The sequence below is a fragment of the Cupressus sempervirens genome, chromosome 6, assembly GCF_028749045.1.
Source record: "Cupressus sempervirens isolate cs-2001-9-10 chromosome 6, ASM2874904v1, whole genome shotgun sequence".
NCBI classification, from domain to species: domain Eukaryota; kingdom Viridiplantae; phylum Streptophyta; class Pinopsida; order Cupressales; family Cupressaceae; genus Cupressus; species Cupressus sempervirens.
The window spans coordinates 317,839,051-317,859,564 of NC_143123.1; positions in this window are offsets into that span (position 1 = coordinate 317,839,051).

Here is a 20,514-nt window from a genome sequence, read left to right on the forward strand (position 1 = left end):
CCCAAGAAATTTCAAACCTAGACACATCATCAATAGGATTAAGGATCTAGCTCCATCTTTCCTATTTTACTGACCCTCTAAAAGCCATATCCTAACTTCCAGGGAATAAAAAAGAGAAATGGATGGCTCCATCTAGGCTCAAATAAGCTAAAGAAAAGTCTAAAACACAACTATAGCAGAAATACAGAGGCCTAAATAGGGTAAAATCGAGATGCCAAAGGCTCTAAACTCTAGATTATATAAAAGTGAAACACGTCACCTAAGTAATAATCATGACTAGACGTGGTGGGGGTATTGATAGTTCATAATTATCATCCCTCTAGATAATTAAAATAATAGTACTTCACAGATTGGAAGCACCTAAAATAATGATTCATTTCATTAAGTGAGAAGAAAGGGCATATGCCATTCTTATAAAGAGATTTCTAAAAAGAGTTGTATATCTAAACAAAACCTTATATATATATATATATATATATATATATATATATATATATATATATATATATATATATATATATATATATATATATATATATATATATATATATATATATATATATATATATATATATATATATATATATATATATATATATATATATATATATAGTGTTAAATCTAAGTAAAATCTATGATATATGTAGTTGATTGAAGCATGAAGTATTCTCCCTCAACTCCTTTATTTGCTAACTTATTTGCCCTTGAATTACCTTCATGGTAAATATGTTGAAATCTAGTCTCTTTAAATTGATCTATTAAGCTTAAGATGCTTTTGAGTTTGGAATTCATCACCCAGTTCAGTGTCTGGAATTTTCTAATAGCATTTATAATAATTTGAGAATCTCCTTCAATAATTAATCTAGTTATTTTTTTTTTAACTTAATGGTAATCCTTCCTGAAGGGCTTCTAATTTTTTTTTTTTTTTCAAAGCAATACCAATGGGTTTGGCTCTTTTGATGATCTATTCTCCACTTTATGTCCTAATTATGCATCATATTCCTACTTTTCCTAGGTTCACTCTGGATGCTCCATCAAAATTTAATTTCATCCATCCTTTTGGGGGTGCTTCCCATTTACATTATTTCCTAGCTTTAAGATTATTTTTCTCTTATAATAATGGGGGGTTAATAAGGTGATTCTAGTTCTTTTTCATTTTCCCATCCCATTCAGAAAATGTCCCTTCAATTTTTACCACTTTCCTTAGATAGTTATTCATAACTTTTGTTATAGATGCTTCAACCTTATTTAGACAAGATTTCATGTTAAATTTTGTATTACTGAAGATATGTATGTTCCTCTCTTTCCAAATTTCTCACATTAGGATGGTTGGAGTTATATTCCAAAGTTTACCATATATATGGTTCTTGTTCTTAGTTGATTATTTAATTAGGTGACAAGTTAAATCCTTAGGAAGTGGAGAGGACCAATTGAGTTTATTTCTAATCCAATTCCAGCATTCTTGAGAAAAAGGACAATTAAAGAAGAGGTTCTTGGAAGTCTCAAAGTTTTCCTTACAGAGGCAACATCTAGATGAACCTTCAAATCCCATTTTGGTAAATTAGTTTGTTCTTAGAATACGGTTTTAAAATGCTACCCATAGGAAGATGCTAGCCTTAGGTAGGTATGTTACATCCCAAAATAATTCCAACAAAAGGTTAAGATTTTCCCACCTATGTGAATTGATAATAAGATTGTATCCTAACTTAACTTTGTATGATCCATCTTTGGATGCACCCCAGATGAGTTTATCTTCTCAATTTTTGTGGTTCACCAATCATTCTTCGAGAATGTTTTTATAAATTTATTTTGTCTATAGGAGATATATCTACATTCTCCAATGGTTTCTGTACCCATATATCTTCACCATCAATATTTTGAAGAGTTTTATAGTCTAAAACCTTCAGACCCCATAAGTTGGTAATCTCATTTATGACACTTGTAGGGATGTATGAATTGATGAGTGGAGGTTTCCCATCCTAGGAATATTTCAAAAAACAAAGCCTCATCTCCTTTACCCAAATCCTAGGTTACATACTTGCTAATCATTGATCGGCATCTTACCATGAAATTTCATGTTTCTAAACCTGTTGGAGGATTCCTAATTCTAAATAGAGAAGTTGGATCATTTGGATTGAGATATTTATTATATAGAATTTTTCCCCATTTGTTTTCCTTTTCTTGATACATTCTTTGTACTAGTTTTTCTCCCAGCACCTTGTTTTGCCAACTAAAATTCTTAATACCCAATCCCCCTTGGTTTTTTTGGATGAAAAATCTTGTCCCATTTTATTAATGCTTGTTTCTTTTTTTTCTTTTGTTTCTTTCCAAAAGAAGTTTCTAAGTTTTTCTTCAAGTTTTATGTTAACTTTTTTGGGTAAAGTGTTGGAAATATAAGAGGAGTAACTAAGAGGGGAGGGGTGAATCAGTTACCACAAAAATAAATCTCAAATCCCGTTAGATGTGAGTACAAAATAAACTCTGGAAACTAAATACTTCATATTCTGAAAAAATACACATAAAATGTTGTAACTCGATAAATACTGAATATGCTTGATAACTACTTAACATGCAAATCTTAGATGTTATCTGTGATTACCATTATGTTAACTTGGATGCAAACACATAAAAGAAAATAGCATGAATACATTTGACACCAGGATTTAATGTGGAAACCCAATTTAGAAAAACCACCAATTGCAACTAGTTATTGTTTTCACTCTTTTGAAGTGAGCCATGTTAGGAGCCAGCCCTATTAAAGGTTACAAAATACACTATTAGGTGTGACCTTGTTAAAGGATTTAATCACCCTATTAGTAGTGGCCTTGTTAGAGGTCTTTAGACAATTCAATAGAGCTACCACCTTGTTTAGAAGTTTTACAAATAGTTGTTAAGCCAACTATGTTAAGAGATTTAGATCACTGATACAATGGTTAGAGAGTAACAATGAGATGACCTAATTTTTTGATGCAACTAAATTGCTGATTATAGATCTCTATTCTAGTTTCTTCTTGATCCTTCCTGATTGAATAGATATTTTCAGCTTCACAAGGATATTTTTCTTACCCTTCTGATTTGCTTCCTTACTGTATCATTAAATCTTCAAAATCTTTCATGCATTCACACTCTTATACACTTTCAAATTCTCAACTTGAATTTATACTTATATCATTCATATTGTCAAGCTAGCTCATATACAACTTAGAATAACTAATATTCATCACCTCAATCGGCTAGAACCAATAGATAAATCAATTAAACTCAATATGCCAAATTGTTAGCTGATCCTTCTAGGTAGATACTAACTCAGAAACAATTTTCCTATGTTAACCATGTGAACTTAGTTAGCATTGCATATTTTTGAAGATCCTTTGCTAACTAAGTGAGCTCAATTAATGCTGGTTCCATCCAACATTTCCTTCATTGATCGAGTGAGCTTAGTTAACACTCATCTTCTATAAACTTTCTTTTGACACCTGAGTTAACTTGATAGGCACTGCTTTCTAAACTAGGCAAACATAAGAATGCTTAGTAGACACAAAAAATTATCTTCACTACCTGAGTGAGCTCGGCAAGCACTAACTAATAATGAAATTTGTGTAACATCAAAGAGAATACACAGTTAATCAATTGTATCCAACAATCTCCCTCTTTGGCATTGATGGCAACACAACATGTCATAACACAATGATATTTTTGGAACAAGAGTAAAGTAAGGAACATATCCTTAGTTTCATTTTGATTCATATCTATGATAACTTTCTCTATTAGTGTGACTGCCTTTAGTTTCTCTCTCTATCAGAAAACTTCTATCTACAAAAACTATTACCAAGTTCATTCTCCCTCATAGAGATCTCTATGATAGCATACTTCTCCCTCTTACAGCAAACTTCTCCTTCTAATTAAAATTACTTATGAGATATGACAGTAAAATTCACCCTCTTTAACAGCACATGCCAAATACAATAACTCTGTTAATATCAATGTACATTAAGTACTAATTCATTTGCAATATGCCATTTTCAATACTGCATGAACTAATTGATCTTCAACAGTTTCTAGTTTATGCATCACTAAACTTCATTTAGTGAGCTTCAAATAGGGGAATGACCCCTAGCTTACCTCTTAGATACAGAAATGCATCTTTAGGTAATGGATTGGTTAATATGTTTGCAATATATTCTTTTGTTTTCACATATTCCAATTTGACTTCCTTATCTTGCACTAATTCTCTTAAGAAGTGATATTTTATTGCAATGTGCTTTGCTTTGGTATGCATCACTAGATTATTTGATATATTGATTGCACTAATGTTATCATAGTATATGACTACTGGATCCTTGATCTCTATCTTAATTCCTTCTAATAGTTGTTTGAACCAAAAAATGTTAGAACAATTAACTGATGCTGCCACATATTTTGCCTCTTCTATGGATTGAGAGATGTAATTTTGTTTCTTGCTTTTCCAAGACAATAGTCTTTTACCAAGAAAGAATGCTCCACCACTAGTGCACTTCCTATCATCAATACTTCCTATCCAATCAGCATCAGTGAACACCTTTAAGTCCAAATTCCCTCCAAGTTTGTACCATAAGCCATAGTCTTCAGTACCTTTTAGATATCTCATGATTCTCTTGATTTCCATCATGTGATTTTCTCTGGGATTTGCTGAGAATCTTACCACCATACCAACTGCTAATGCAATGTCAGGCCTTGTATGTACTACATACTATAATTTTTCAATCATTGATCTGTATGTGGTCTAATCTACTTCCTTTAAATCATCATTCTTGGAAAGCTTATATCTAGTAGACATAGGAGTTCCAACTAGTCTTTAATCTTCCATTCCAAATTTCTTTAGTATCTCCTTGATATACTTAGATTGAGTGATGTAGATACCATTTTTGTTCTACTAAATCTGCAATCCAACAAAGAATTTTATCTCACCAAACATGGAAATTTCAAATTCTTTACTCATTTCTTCTAAAAATGCTTTGCATAAGTCATCATTTCCTCTAAATAAGGTATCATCAACAAATATTTTTTCGAACACAATATTCTTGCCTAGTCCTTCTTTGATATACAAATTATTATTATTTGTTCTTTGAAAGCCAATCTATATCAAGTAATTATGAAGTCTTTCATACCAAGATCTGGGAGCTTGCTTGAGAGCATATAATGCTTTTTATAATTTAAAGACCATGTCTCTTTTGTCAAGATCTACAATACCTTCTAGTTGTTCAATGTAGACTTCCTCATCAAGAATTTTGTTCAAGAATGTAGATTTAGCATCCATTTGATACACTTTAAATCCTTTGTGTGTTGCATATGCTAGAAGAGTTCTATCTTCTAATATTGCAACAGGAGCAAAAGTTTCACCATAACCAGTACCTTCTTCTTGAGAATAGCCTTTGCACACCAATCTTGATTTATTTTTGGAAACTTTTCCATCTTCATTCATCTTGTTTCTAAACACCCATTTTGTGCCAATTACATTTTTATTCTTGGGTCTAGGAACAAGGGTCCAAGTTTTGTTCTTCTCCATTTGTTTTCTTTCTTCATTCATTGCTTCAATCCAACTTTCATTATCTAGAACATCTTTTAACATTTCTAAGTTCAAATTCAGCAAGTAAACATGTACCTTTTAATTTTCTTCTTGTCATTGTTCCATTAGATTTGTCTCCAATGATCTGATCAAGTGCATGATGCCTTCTAACATATCTTGCTAGCATAAGTTCTTTGGATTTGGAATGAATTCCACTATTTTCATCATCAACTTTAGTATCTAGCTCAAGTTCCACTATCTATGGCTCAAGTCCATCAAACTCTATTTGAACTAGCTTAATAGCTTCTAACTATGACTCAAGTCCTTTAGATTGTGACTATGGTTGCACTGTTTGCAACTCAATAATTGTTGGAGATTTTGGGGACTCAGGGGGTGAAACTTCCTTTTTTAGATAGATTTGGTAGGGTATTAGGTTCATAATAAATAAATCTTCTGTAATCCTCTAGCTCTTTGTTGCTTTCTTCTTCACTCTTTTCTACAAACTCATCAATTCTCACATGTGCACTTTTTATGATTTTATGAGTAGACAAATTCAAACATTTGTATGCTTTACTTTTGCAGGAGTATCCTAAAAATATGCCTTCATCGCCCTTGACATCAAATTTGCCTTTTCTAGATTCTTTCAAGATATAACATTTTCTACCAAATACTTTCAAGTAACTTGCATTAGGTTTGTAGCCATACCATAGTTGATAAGGAGTTTGATTTGAATCTTTTTTCAACTGTACTCAATTCAAGGTATGAACCTGCAATGTTGATAGCTTCCTTCCAATATTTGATTACAATATTCTTTTCAATCATCAGTGTTCTTGCATAATCCATGGTGGATCTATTCCTTCTTTTAACTATACCATTCTACTGAGGTGGACCAGGGGTTGATACTTGTCTTTTGATCTCTCTTTCAATGCATAAATTATTGAATTCATTGGAGATGAATTCACCACTTCTGTCTAATCTTAAACATTTCAATCTCTTTCTATTTTTTTTTTCTACTCTTGCCAAATACCACTTGAATTTTTAAAAAGCTTCTAAATTTTATTTTAGATACATTACAGTCATCACTCTAGAATAGTCATCAACAAAAAGAATGAAAAAAAAAAATCCACTATAACTCTCTATTCCAATAGGTTTACATAAGCTTGTATGCACAAGTTCTAAGACTTCTTCTAACTGATAGTTCTTTCTTTTAAAACTAGTTTTTCCCATCTTACCAATTTGGAAATTTTTGCATAGACCCATATCAAGCTTCTTCAAACTAGAAATACATTTTACTCTTTTATGTTTGTTTATCTTAACTAGATTGTCAAAGTTTATATGTCATAATCTTTTGTGCCACAACCAACTTTCTTCTACTTGAGCAATAAAACATGAACTTTCACTGAGATCAAGATAAAATCAATTACCTTTTGTTTGTTTGCCAGATCCAACCAAATTTCCTTTACCATCGAGTAGTTTGGCCTTTCCATTCATGAATTTTACCTTGAATCCAATCTTATTCAACTATGTCACACTCAGTAGATTATGTTTTAATCCTTCAACCCAATAAGCATTGTCATATATAAGTTCTTTAGTCAAAGAAATATATCCTTTTCATTTTATGTTACAAGGTTAATTGTTCCAAATCTCACACTACCTCCCATCATAATATTCCATGTGCTCAAATTTTGTTTTGTCTCCAGTCATATGATGTGAATAGCCACTGTCAATAATCCTTGTATCATTTTTTCTAACATGAGAGATAAGTTTCATTTTAAACCTCCTTCATCATCATATTCATCTTTTACTACAATATATACCATTTCATCTTCATTGTTATCAGAATCTTTAGCCATAAAAAAAGATTTATTACCCTTGTCTTTGTAGTTCTTTTAGTTCTTGGAATCCTTCTTGCCTTTGTGCTTATTGCTTTTCTTTTCATTTTTGTTTTATCTATTTGGACACCTTGCAGAAATGTGACCAACTTCTTCACAAGAAAAGCATATCAGAGGAACTTTACCTTTGTACTTTCCTCTACCTTTGGAACAATTTCTTGCAAGTAGGGTTTCAAAAACTTCAAGATCACTATCTAAGCTTTCTTCTATTTCTTCTTCTTCACTTCTTGATTGAATGGACTTTGATTTCTTACTCTTTTTCTTGAGTGAGAGTTTAACTTCAAATGCGGACTCAATAACATTTGAACTAGGAATATAGTTATCAAAGTTATCTAACTCAAAATCTATCAATCTTCCAACTAGAGCATCCAACGATGTTTTATTATTTGGATCACATCTCATCTCTTGAATAGAAGACACTCCAATTGCATAAATAGGGAGAAGATTTCTAAGTACCTTGCTTACAACTATTTTTTCTTCAATGTCTCCTCTAGATGCTTTAATTGCATTCACACTTGCTTCGATTCTTTCTACATATTTTGCAATGTTCTCATCTTCTCTCATTTTCATCTAATCAAAATGACCTCTAAGACTTTTAGCCTTAGCTCTTCTTACATTTTCATTTCCTCCATAAAAAAATTTTAGTTTGGTCCACATTTCATGAGTAGTTTGGCAATCTTTTACTTCATCAAATTTAGCATAACTGAGAGCAGATGCAATATCAATCATCATGATGTTATGATTCTTCTTTTCAACAATATCTTTAACTGATAATGTTCCAGTGGGAGTCTTGTATCTATTATCAAGATATTTACAACCTTAATCACTAATGGTAGCCAAATGTAACCTCATAAGTCATTTCCATGCTGCAAAATTGTCTATGTTCAACTTGGGAATCTCTCTTCTATAAGACATCTTGATCTTTAGCTTAGGTCCTTGAAACCTTCTTTGCAAGCACCAAAAGCTCTGATACCAATTGTTGGAAATATAAGAGGAGTAACTAAGAGGAGAGGGGTGAATTAATTACCACAAAAATAAATCTCAGATCCCTTTAGATGTCAATACAAAATAAACTTTGAAAAATGAATACTGCGGATGCTTAGGAAACACACATTAAATGTTGTAACTCGATAAATATTGAATATGCTCAGTAAGTACTTAACATGCAAATCTTAGATGTTATTAGTGATTACCATTATTTTAATTTAGATGCAAACACATAAAAGAAAATAGCATGAACACATTTAACACCAAGATTTAACGTGGAAACCCAATTTGGGAAAACCACCAATTGCAACTAGTTATTGTTTTCACTCTTTTGAAGTGAGCCCTATTAGGAGCCAACCTTGTTAAAGGTTACAAAACATATTGTTAGGTGTGACCCTATTAAAGGATTTAATCACCTTGTTAGGAGTGGCCTTGTTAGAGGTTTTTAGACAATTCAATAAAATAGCCACCTTGTTTAGAGGTTTTACAAATAGTTGTTAAGCGAACTCCGTTAAGAGATTTAGATCACTACTACAATAGTTAGAAAGTAACAATGAGATTACCTAATTTTTGATGCAACTAAATTGTTGATTAAAGATCTCTATTTTGGCTTGTACTTAATCCTTCCTGATTGAATATATTTTTTCAGCTTTCAAGGATATTCAAATTATCCTTCTAATTTGTTTCCTTATTGCATCATTAGATTTTCAAAATCTTCCATACATTCACACTCTTACACACTTTCAAATTTTCAACTTGACCTTATACTTATATCATTCATATTGTCACGTCAACTGATATACAACTTAGAATAACTAATATTCATCACCTCAGTTGGTTAGAACCAATAGATAAATCAATTAAACTCAATATGCCAAATCGTTAGCCAACCCTTCTTGGTAGACACTAACTCGAAAATTATTTTCTTGTGTTAACCAAGTGAACTTGGTTAATACTGCATATTTGTGAAGATCCTTTGGTAACCAAGTGAGCTTGGTTAACATTGGTTCCATACAAAATTTCCTTCATTAACCAAGTGAGCTTGGTTAACACTCATCTTCTATAAACTTTCCTTTGATTCCCAAGTTAACTCAATAGGCACTACCTTTTGAACTAGGCAAACACAAGAACACTCACTAGACACAAAAAACTATCTTCACTACCCGAGTGAGCTCGGCATGTATTGACTAATAATGACAATTGTGTAACATCAAATACAATACACAATTAATCAATTATATCCAACATAAAGGGAGACATGAAAGTTTATAGGTAGGAATAGCTGAAAGTATAGATTTAATTTTAGTAGCTCTACTAAAATCAAACGGATTTTTCATAGGCTCAAATATGAAAAATAAGAAGTATAAGACCTCTAGAATGAAATGCAATAGGAATTTTCTCATTTTTTTCAACTAAGTCAAAGTTATAATTGGTCAAATAGGGCCTCCTAGAACTCTGAAAATTTTACATCAGCATGACAACAATAAACAAGCAACTTTGAGGAATTAAAAACCTAGTCAAAACATATCGAAATGACTCAAAATCTGAAACATAGGTTCTCCAATATGAATATTAAACACTCCCAAAGAAATGAGTCATGAAACATAACCAAGTGAAGGATATTCAATTGCAAACTAGGCTTCATGTTGCTACTTGACACTTGGGCAAAAATGTAGATTTAAGGATTGCTCAAAATGAAACTTCACAGAATGACTTAGAATGATAATTTATCTTCATGGGAAACATGGATATTTTGAATCCAAGGTGTTATAAACATAAAATACCTCTTAGGCCTCAAAATGATAGCTGGGTACACACATTAAATGTGCTCATATGGGCTCAGATTAACTCAAAAGCTTGAAATGGTACTCAATACGGGAATGTATTTTTTAGTCCTATTAGTGGTTTTCTCTAGGGATGCATGTCCCTTATAGTCATGGAAAGGATTTAGAGTCACTAGAAGAAGTAGACCACACACCTAACAGCAAAAACTTCTCTCAAACAACTTATTGAAAGCAAGCAAAAAACTACTCCTAAATTGTACAAATGATGGCCCCAGGCCACCAAAACTTCTTACCTCTATCATATACCTAATCTTCATCTACATCTTCATGAGGTAAGTTGAGAGTATCACTTCCATCAACTTCACTATTCAAATTAGCATTCTAAAATAAGTCACTTGGCAAAACTAGATTTACATCTTCATGTTCATAGTGAGTATACAAACTAGGAGTCATTTCAACAAAATGTTCACTTTGAAAGTACGGATCATCACACTCTTGGATTTCATAATCAGACTAAAATTCATTTGTACTAAATGACTCATGCATGTTATCCAATGAAAACACAAAGGACTCATACTCTTCTTAATTTAAGGAGTTATATATGTCATGAATTTGAAACTCACCTTGTGTAACCGGATATGAAGGGGACATGAAATATGATTCCTCCTCATTTGCAATCTTATTTGACTTCCTATTAAATTCCTTATGAAACTAATAATCTAATTTCAGAGTTCTTTCCTTGTCTCTACAATATCTTCAAGCACATCTTCATGACTTTGTAAATAAATTTAAGATCTGAGAACTGATTCCATCTTGAAATGAAAAATTCTAACTACCTCTTTCCTTAGTGTTGATATTCATTGAATAGAGGCACTTATTTCTAATATTTGATTTCATGAAAGGAAAAATGCATGAAAATCAAAGTACCTTTAAGTGCTAATGCATGAAACTTTGATCTACTAATTTGGCATGGGTGCAAGCTTGAAATTCCTTCATGCCACTGATCAAAACCATGTAGAGCTACCACCTCCTTGAAGAGGATAAATGAATGACTTCTTACAATAGCAAATGCAATACAGCACTAAACACTTATCAAGAAACATTTCTTTTTCCAAGAAACTATCAAAAGCTTCGGATATGCCCATTCAACTTGAAAGTTCTTCAAAATATACTATATTAAATCAACTAGGAACACTAGTATAGAGATTTAGAGTTGCCACTCACATTTGTGAGAAATAAAACATAATTTCTCACATGAAAAATATGGACTAGACTTTCAGATGTAGGAAAATGCAAATCAACAAAACACTCTTATAGATTTACAAACTTGAAAAAGAGAATACAAACTTTGTTGTTCATTCTTGACTCTAATTTTACAACATCACTTTGAAAACAAAATATGACTAAATTGATTGAAAGTGAACTCACGTATTAACAACACAATTTACACTCAACCTTCAAAGCTACTGCTGCAAAAAAAAAATTATTGGGTGACATGAATCTTCAGCATAGAGATGGAAAACACTTCATGCCCTTGCTGTTGGAGCAAATTCTTCCTACTATATGACCTTTTTTTTAATTCTTAAGGTTTGTCTATCATTCAAACTCAATACAATCCCCAGCAGAGTTGTCATTTTGTTGATGTTTTAAAATGTTATGTTTCAAATATCTCAATGAGAACATAATACATCTAGGGGCAGCTACTTCTCATCTACAGCATACCCTTTTAGTCACTAGGCCAACTATAAGGCTAGACCCTTCTTCTACTTTAGGCTCTGCAAAACCTAGGCGAGTGGACCCATAGATTCTTCATGTGGTATTAGTGTTAAAAGCATACAACTGAATCTAGACAAAGCAAATAAAACCCTTATTTCTCCTATACTTATGTAATAACAAAGATGTGCAGTAAAAAATTTTAAATCTTATGAAATCCACAAGCTAAGTGAGGGCATCCTTTTAGCTCTTAAATATGCAACAATAAGAAACATGTTGATCCTGTAGTTGATCAGTGCCTTATCTATTGGGAAGCTCCATAAATCACATACATATATCTATGATACCAATCACATATTCCATACATCAAGATATCAAATCTATCCTATCACTTTGTGAATCATACATCAATGTTCATAAAAACCTCATTCTCATGAAATATCCTTCTCAAATAACCAACAACCCTGTCAAATATGTCAAGCATTTACTTGGCTCTTTGTTCCAATAGCAAAACACATAAGACATACAACCTTAAGGGGATGCAAAAAGGTTTAATTTCTTTGTCCTTAAACCACAAAACATTGCAAATTATAGAGATAGCAGATGAGAATCAGAATGAAACTAAGAATTATGTTGCTCATTGTATTCATTTCATTGAAACTATACATTCAAGATGCATGTAAATGACCCATAAAACTACTAAATAGATAAGAACTATCTATATTAGCTTTAGTTAATGTTGTTCATACAAGAGAGAAAGCTAAAGAGTGGTAGAATCATAGCTTTGGATCCAACCTTGTGGTATCACAAACCAACTAGAACCAACCCTAGTATCATAGTAATGAAAAAACTTCTCCAAAACTAGAACCCTTGCAATGAGAGAGAAAGATAAAGATATAGGAACGATAGAAGAAACTAGATCTAGTCTAGAAATGATATGTGTCCACTTGAATCTCCATCCCCTGTTGCTACAAAGAAAATTTTCTTCTCTCTATAACCAAAATCTAAAGGAATCTCATCATTGAATGTAACAAATTTGAAATATCACTTCCTAATGATGAAAACCCTTGCTCTAATAAAATATCAAATATACATTTGAAATGTTGATAAAATCCCTCACCAACCTTAGAGATGAAAAAACCATCACTAAGTGCATCCCTAACAACCTTGGCACATACCCTGTTCATCATTTTGCCAAAAACCAACTCTGAAATACTATTCCTGAATGTGGTTGAAAAATTAGTACCTAAGACAAAACCCTAAATACTTCCAAAAAAAAGCCTCGTGTGCAAAAGCAAATTGCAAATTCAGAAAGCTTGTCTTCTCCCAATTCTGACAAAATATGATAGTCATATATTTTTCTTACCAGAGACTCTCAAAATATCAATTTGAAAATTAGGCTTCTAGACTAGCTTTCAGGTCTACATCTCATTTTGCAAAAAAATCATCTTTTCCTTATAGTTGAAACTTTATAACATAATCTTAAAAGATTTTTGAAAAATTGCACGTGATTTGAAAAGGAAACAATTAAATGTTATTTTCTTGCACTTTTGAAATTTTCCTCCAATTTCATCTTCAAACCTAGGTTGGCCGCCTTCTGCCATGTGTCAACACATGATTGGTCTAATTCTACACTATTAAATGCCACCTGGGAACCATGTGGCACCCTTTGATTGGTCCACTATATTTCTACTTATCATCTAACACATGCCATGTGGCAATCTCCTATTGGACCCCCTCCTGTATGGTCATTGCCACATCAGCAGCCTATTGGGTGCCCTACCACATCATCCACCACTTAGGCCTGCTACCATGTGGTGGCAAGTTATTTTCTCACATTCTCTAATTGTTGAGAAACTTCACAATGTGGGGAAGGACCTACCATTAGATTGGACATGTGGCACAATTTGGTGAACTGTGATTTTGACCCTACCATGTCATTGTCGACTGCCACATTTTGGCAAGGTTCTTTCCTACATTCCTATTCAGCAAACTACCAATTCAATGTGGGAATGTGAGAAGCCAACATGTGTCATCCTCACCGACGTGGCCACCTCTAAATCTATGTTAGGCTCTAATCTCATCTGCCACATGTCACTCTAAAATTTGTCCTCCTAGCACCACGTGTCCACTTTTAGTTCATCTAGCGGGTCTAGTCATTTCTAATGTCATCTCTCCCTCATGGGACAGGTTATTCAAAATTGGACTTGATTTATCCTCTGCCTAGCCATGGACCCCACATGAGAAGCCTTTGGCTTATAAAATCCTAGTGCCTTTTAGACACATAGCAATAGTCTGCTTGGATTTTTATTTTTTTGAAAAAAGCCCCCCTATACAAGTCATGTGGGACTAAATATTTAAACCATTTTCCCTTTTTCTTGTTCTCCTAGGTGTAACTTAGCAAACCTTCTATCAATGTCTTTGTCAATTGCCTTTGTCGATCTTTGGCTTTATCCCCACTAGTGTCTCTGAGGTGATTCTTGTTCTTCTTTGATGAATCCAATAAAATCTCCATTTGGAAAGTATAAAAATCTAATTAATGCATTCTTTGACTCCTCTAGTTTGAATGATTCCCAATTTGTGTACTCAACAATCACTAGAAGAAAAACTGATGCACAATCACTTCAAATTTCTTCACTCCAGGATTAACACAGACTGTAGGAAGAGGCTCAATGGATGAGGTTGATGTTGATCTCCTTTATACCTTCCATTTGATGAATGAAATGTGCAAATCATGAAAGCTCCATTTGCATCGCTATTTTTAAAGCATCTGGCATTGTGCAAATTCGCACACCCATATGTGCTTACCACTAGTGCCACATGAAAAATAATGGCTACATGATTATTCTATTTACCTCTTGAGCTGGTGTTAGATCTAGTTTAAGGTTGATCCTTGTGTCCTTCAATACTCCCATGAAGTCTATCTCCTTAGCGTTGATCTGTTCTAACTGTGAGGTGATGGGGATGACCAATTGATATGTTATGGGCCAGGTCACTCCACATCAATGTTAGTTTATTGGCTGGTAGGTGTTGTGCTTAGAAAACAAGTCTTGATCCTTCCTCTTTAATAGTTGTGTTTTCAAATTGGTCAATGTGGTTTTTTTATCCTCTAATCACCCTTTTTTATGCCTATCACATTGGATGTGGGCCTGATACCAATTTCCCTCTCCATAGTGTTGCCCTTTTTTTATGGCGGTATGAATCATCCAAATTCATTCCAACTCTAGGTTGATCTTTCCATACTATGTTCTCCCACCACCTCTAAATGTAAATCAATATCTCTATAGGATTGCTTCACTTGTACATGTCATTTCTTTAGAAGTAAATCACTATTAGAAACACATCTCCAGGCCATTATCTCTGAAACTCTTACAATTAGATTAGTCTTCAAAGAAAAATGTTATCTTGATTATAATCTTTTATACTGATGCATATATTTTCAACCTTGGGCTTTAAAACATTCTCTACATCAACATCTTGTCAATCTAATGGAATTAGTCGGGTCTCAAAGTGGGTTCAGCTAAAAAAAAATTGAACTAAAACACCTGATATCTCAATTTGACCTTCATAAACTCATTGCAGTGATTAAAAACAAAAATGATCATTGATTGAACATTTTAAAACTCATTTTTATCCTTTCTGCAAACTAACAATTCATGACAAGGGGTCCTCTTACTAGCCTTAAAAATTGACATAAACACATGACTGAGCTCTAAAATTAGACATATTGATTATTTGTTCCATATTATCTTACCCTATTAGATCTCATGCCAAGGGGACACCTAGATCAAAATATATTGACCATCAAAGTTGCCTTCTAAAACTGCCTGTAAACAAACATGTTAGAAAACAAGAAAATGCATTCAATTTTGGCTTCAGAAATAAGTCAAACTGACACTTAAGGGAACAAAAACTAGGGCATTAGTTTACTATCATGAGGAGAGTATAAATCTGGGGCTTGGGCTCATGATGAATAACTGGGTGCAATTGGTGAATGTTCAAAGTGGGAACGTTCAAAGTGGGGTACTTGGATTTGTAGAACTAGGAACAATGGTAGAAAAGTAATTTTTACAAACAAAATAGACCTAGATAAGTGTGCAGACGGATTTGTCAAGATTTGAAAATTGGCACACTTAAATAACTTCTAGAATAGAACATAGTGGTATAATCCATTTGGTCTCATCAATCATAGATTTATAGTTATGGCATCCCAAACAAAGGTACCGATCAATCTGCATTTCTTGACACCAATAAAACTTTAGAAATTGTATTTGGAATCATGTTTGAAAACATGTCAAACAGATTTGGCATAGGTTCAAATATGAAACATAACAAGTATCTAACCTCTAGAATGCAATGCAGATGGAATTTTCTCATTTTGGTCAGCTGGGTCAAAGTTATAACTAGTCAAACAGGGCCTCCAAGAATTTTGAACAATTTACATCAACATGACAACAATAAACAACTGACTTTGAGGGATTCAAAACCTAGTCAAAACATATCAAAACAACTCAAAATCTAAAAGTTCTCAGATATGCATACTAAACACGCCCAAAGTGGCGATTCGTGAAACATAATCAGGTGCAAGATATTCATTTGTAAACTAGGCTTCCTATTGTTGCTTGACATGGGCAAAAATGTAGATTTAAGCATTGCTCAAAATGAAACTTTGTGGAATGACTCAAAATGACAATTTATCTTCATGGGACGCATGGATATGTTGAATGCAAGGTATTACAAACATAAAACACCTCTTAGGCCTCAAAAGGATAGCCGGGTACACACACATTAAATGTGCTCATAAGGGCTCAAATTGACTCAAAAGCTTGAAATGGTACTCAAAACAAGAATAAATTTTTGAGTCCCATCATACAATTCATTTAGAGAAGTCATAATTATTGAGTAAGTTTTCATAATATGAAACAAAAGTTTCAGCTATTTTTTTCGGGTTGCCTACCAAATTACCTTCTTTATCTTTGATTTGAGTAATAGTATTTATAGATCTATTATGGCTAGTGTTGTTATGAGAGAATTTTGTATTTTGTCTCCTTCTGCAAGCCATTTTTCCCTAGATTTTGGCCTCCAAAAAACCTCTTATTTTGCTAAATTTCTTCATGCTTAGCTAATAGTTCTTTTTCTTTGTTAAATTTCTTATTATCCATGCCATTTTTAATAACTTCATCATTTAAATTTTTGAGTTCTTCTTCAATATCCAATTTTTCTTTGAAAATATTGTTGAAGTGTGTTTTGTTCCATTTTAATATTTTTTCTTTGATCATTTTTAATTTTGAAACAAAATAATACATCTTGGAACCTGTGAAATTGCCTTCTTCCCACCATTGTTTGAAGTTTTCCATGAAATTCTTATCTAAGAACCACATTTTTTCACACTTAAAAGGATTCCTAATTGATTTTTTAGGTTCTATGAATTCAATTTTAACTAGATAATGATCTAAACCTGATATTGGTTGTAGTTGTGACAGTTAAACCTAGCTAGGTTAATTCTTCTTTGAAGAAAAATATATCCAATTTCTCTACTATGTAATTAAAATCTTTCCTTTTATTGTTACAAGTAAAAATTATTTTGTTGGTTGGAATTTCTAATAACTTATTGTCCCTGACGTAGTCCCTAAATTCTATAGTTGCCTTGGTAATCATTTGGGATCCTCCAAATTTCTCATTGAGATCTAGAATAACTTTAAAATCTCTACCAACTACCATATTTACATTAGGTTATAATCTCATGAATATACTACTTTCATACCATACTTTCTTCTTATTAGTTGTTTGCATGGGTCCATATACATTAATAACTACTAGTTGGAGACTATGTCTATTGCTGGATACCTTTCTCCCCATGCAATTTCTATTAGATTCTATGATTTTGATGTCTGTTGTTTGTGTATTCCATATGATTCCCATACCTCCTGATGCACCATTTGATTCTTTCATTTCTACTTTTCATTTACCTAATATTTTCCCTAATTTGTCTCCTTCTTTATTAACTTAGTTTCTTGTATTAGCATTATATTTGATTCAAATAAGCTTAGATTGCATTTTAGCAATCCTTTCTTGCTAGGGGCATTTAGACCCCTAGCATTTCATGTTGTGATCCTCATTGGGAAGGCTCTTCCCTTTCCCTATTTTGATAACTTCAAATATATTTTTATGTTCCTTAGCTTGACCATCTACTTCTCTTAATTCCTTTAATGATTTCCTTCCTCTCTTCATTTTTTGTTTGCCACATTTTGGAGTACTGAAAGCCTTCCTAGTTTATGGAGATTCCCAAATTGTCCATAAATTTTTTATTATTGATTAGGTTTAAATCTTCCTCCTTGTCTTCATCCTCATCTATTAAATCTTTAATGATCTATTCAACTACTTCATTATCCTCTCTAACAATCTCTTGTTCTTTTTCTTTGTTGACCTTCTCTTCTCCTTGTGAAATAGATATTTTGTTAAGTATCCCAAATTCTTCCCAATTCTGTTTGTTACCAATATGCTCTACATCTATGTTTTCCTCTGCATGTATTAGTTTATACTATTGTTCCTAGGCTTCCATAAAGGCTTATACTTCTAAGGGAATCAAATTTTTCTCTGAGTTTCTTAGGTCTTCATTTGTTTCTTTTCCAATGATATCTTTCCCATTTGTTGGTGTCTGCCAAAATTCGTAGCTCCTTTTCTTTGCTTTCTTCTGGATTGTTATGTTGCTCCAATGATCTGAATTAGCTATTGGGATTGAACTTTCACCTTCCAAATTCTCTCTTGTTTCTTCTCATTTATTAAATTCTTTAACTCTATTTTCAATTGTTGCATTTTAACCCATAGTTTGGACCCTTTTGGTTCCTTGAGTGTCTAAAGCTTCTTCTATTTCATTCGGGTTCTCTTTATTGCTTGATATCTAAATCTAGATTTATTTTGATCTTACTTCTTCTAATGAATCTTTTATGATATTACCCCTCGATGTCTTCCTCTCTAATGTAGGAGCATCCAGTGGTGTAAGGACAATCCTATATCACCCAAAAAAAATATGTTTAGAAATAGTTTACGTTTAATGTGTTTTCATTTCTAGATACCCATTTGGGTCAAATAAAGGTTCCAACTCTCACAGTTCCACTATTAGTATTTTGGGTTAGAGTTTTTAAGCACCTTGGGATACATGTAAATGCCAAAAAAATAGGATTGTAATTGAGCCATAATTATGGTGAGTTAGAGGGTTTAAATTGGAGGGATGGTTATATTTGTAATTTAGACTCTAGAAAAGGAATCAGATCAAAAGGCTTCAAGGTTAAGAAGTTATTGCAATTTTTTTGATTCCTAGAGACCTCCTAAGAGCACTTCAAAGTCAGATATGGGGCACTAAATGGCCTTGTACAGGACCAAAAAATGGGGGACAAGCAAAGCTAGTCCATAGGGCTATAGAGCACTTCGAGAGCTTTCTAGAAATGTAAACAGTTTGTCAATCAAAGCTACGGTTCAAAAGTTATGCCTCCCAAAAGTTCGACTACCATTTCTAGATTCTTCTAATTTTACATTGACTTCTAATGTGATTTTTGGAACCTTCCATTTTGGTGGTGGGTGCCAACTGGCATGTTCTAGAATGTATTCCTAATCCTAAACCATTTGAGGCTTATTTAAGAATTTTTTGGCATTGTAAAAGCAACACTTAGTGGATTTAGAGAGAAGGTACTGTGTTGAGGATTTCTTTCTTCAGAATCTTATTGTTGTAAGCCCATAGGGCATTTTTTCATCGATAATAATATTTTCCCTTTTCTTGTGTGTTCATTCTAGTCTTTGGTTGTGTCTCCATCACTCTCTAATTATGATTCACTAGTTTCATTCTTTTTTCCTTCTTTCTTTATTTGTTGTGTTCTAGGTTCATGTTCAAGGTGGTATTGTTCTCCTATCATGATTTGCTCTTCAATATCAGTCTAAAGAAGTAGGATATCATGAGTCTTTCTATTCAAATCCTATATACTCCTTTCTATTTCCTCTAGTAATCTATTCTCCCTTTCACATATTTTTCATTCATTTAGGGTAGTGAGATTGTGATGAATCTTATGGAGATCTTCTACTCTATTTTATGTTTCCTTTGTGCTTCCCTATTTTCTGTGTCATGTGTTCTTCCCTTCTGATACCTTTTCTACTGACTAACTATTCTATCCAATGGCTTACCTTTTTGATATATTTCCATCTCTCTTTCTTTTACCCTTATTGACCTTTGCTTTATTTTCCCTTTGATCTTTAGAATCCTTGTTTGTAATACTTCTTAGTGCTTCCTTTATATTAGATATGTTGTCATCTATGCTCAGATTAGGCCTAATGGTTCCTTTATGTCTCCATACTTTGTAAATTCTACCTCATAGATGGATCTATTTGTAATTAGCTTTTTTTATTTTAGTTTCCCCTGATCAGGCTTTTTTTCTATTAGAAATTTGATGTTTCTAGTTTGATCATAATTTGAACCAATGCCTAATAATTTTCCAAGAGATTTCCAATTTTGACAAGGGTTTGTAGATGTTTAATTTTTGGTGGAAAATTTTTGCATTCAAACCAAGTAGGTGCTAGGTTTTCTTTTTCATTATTCTAGTTT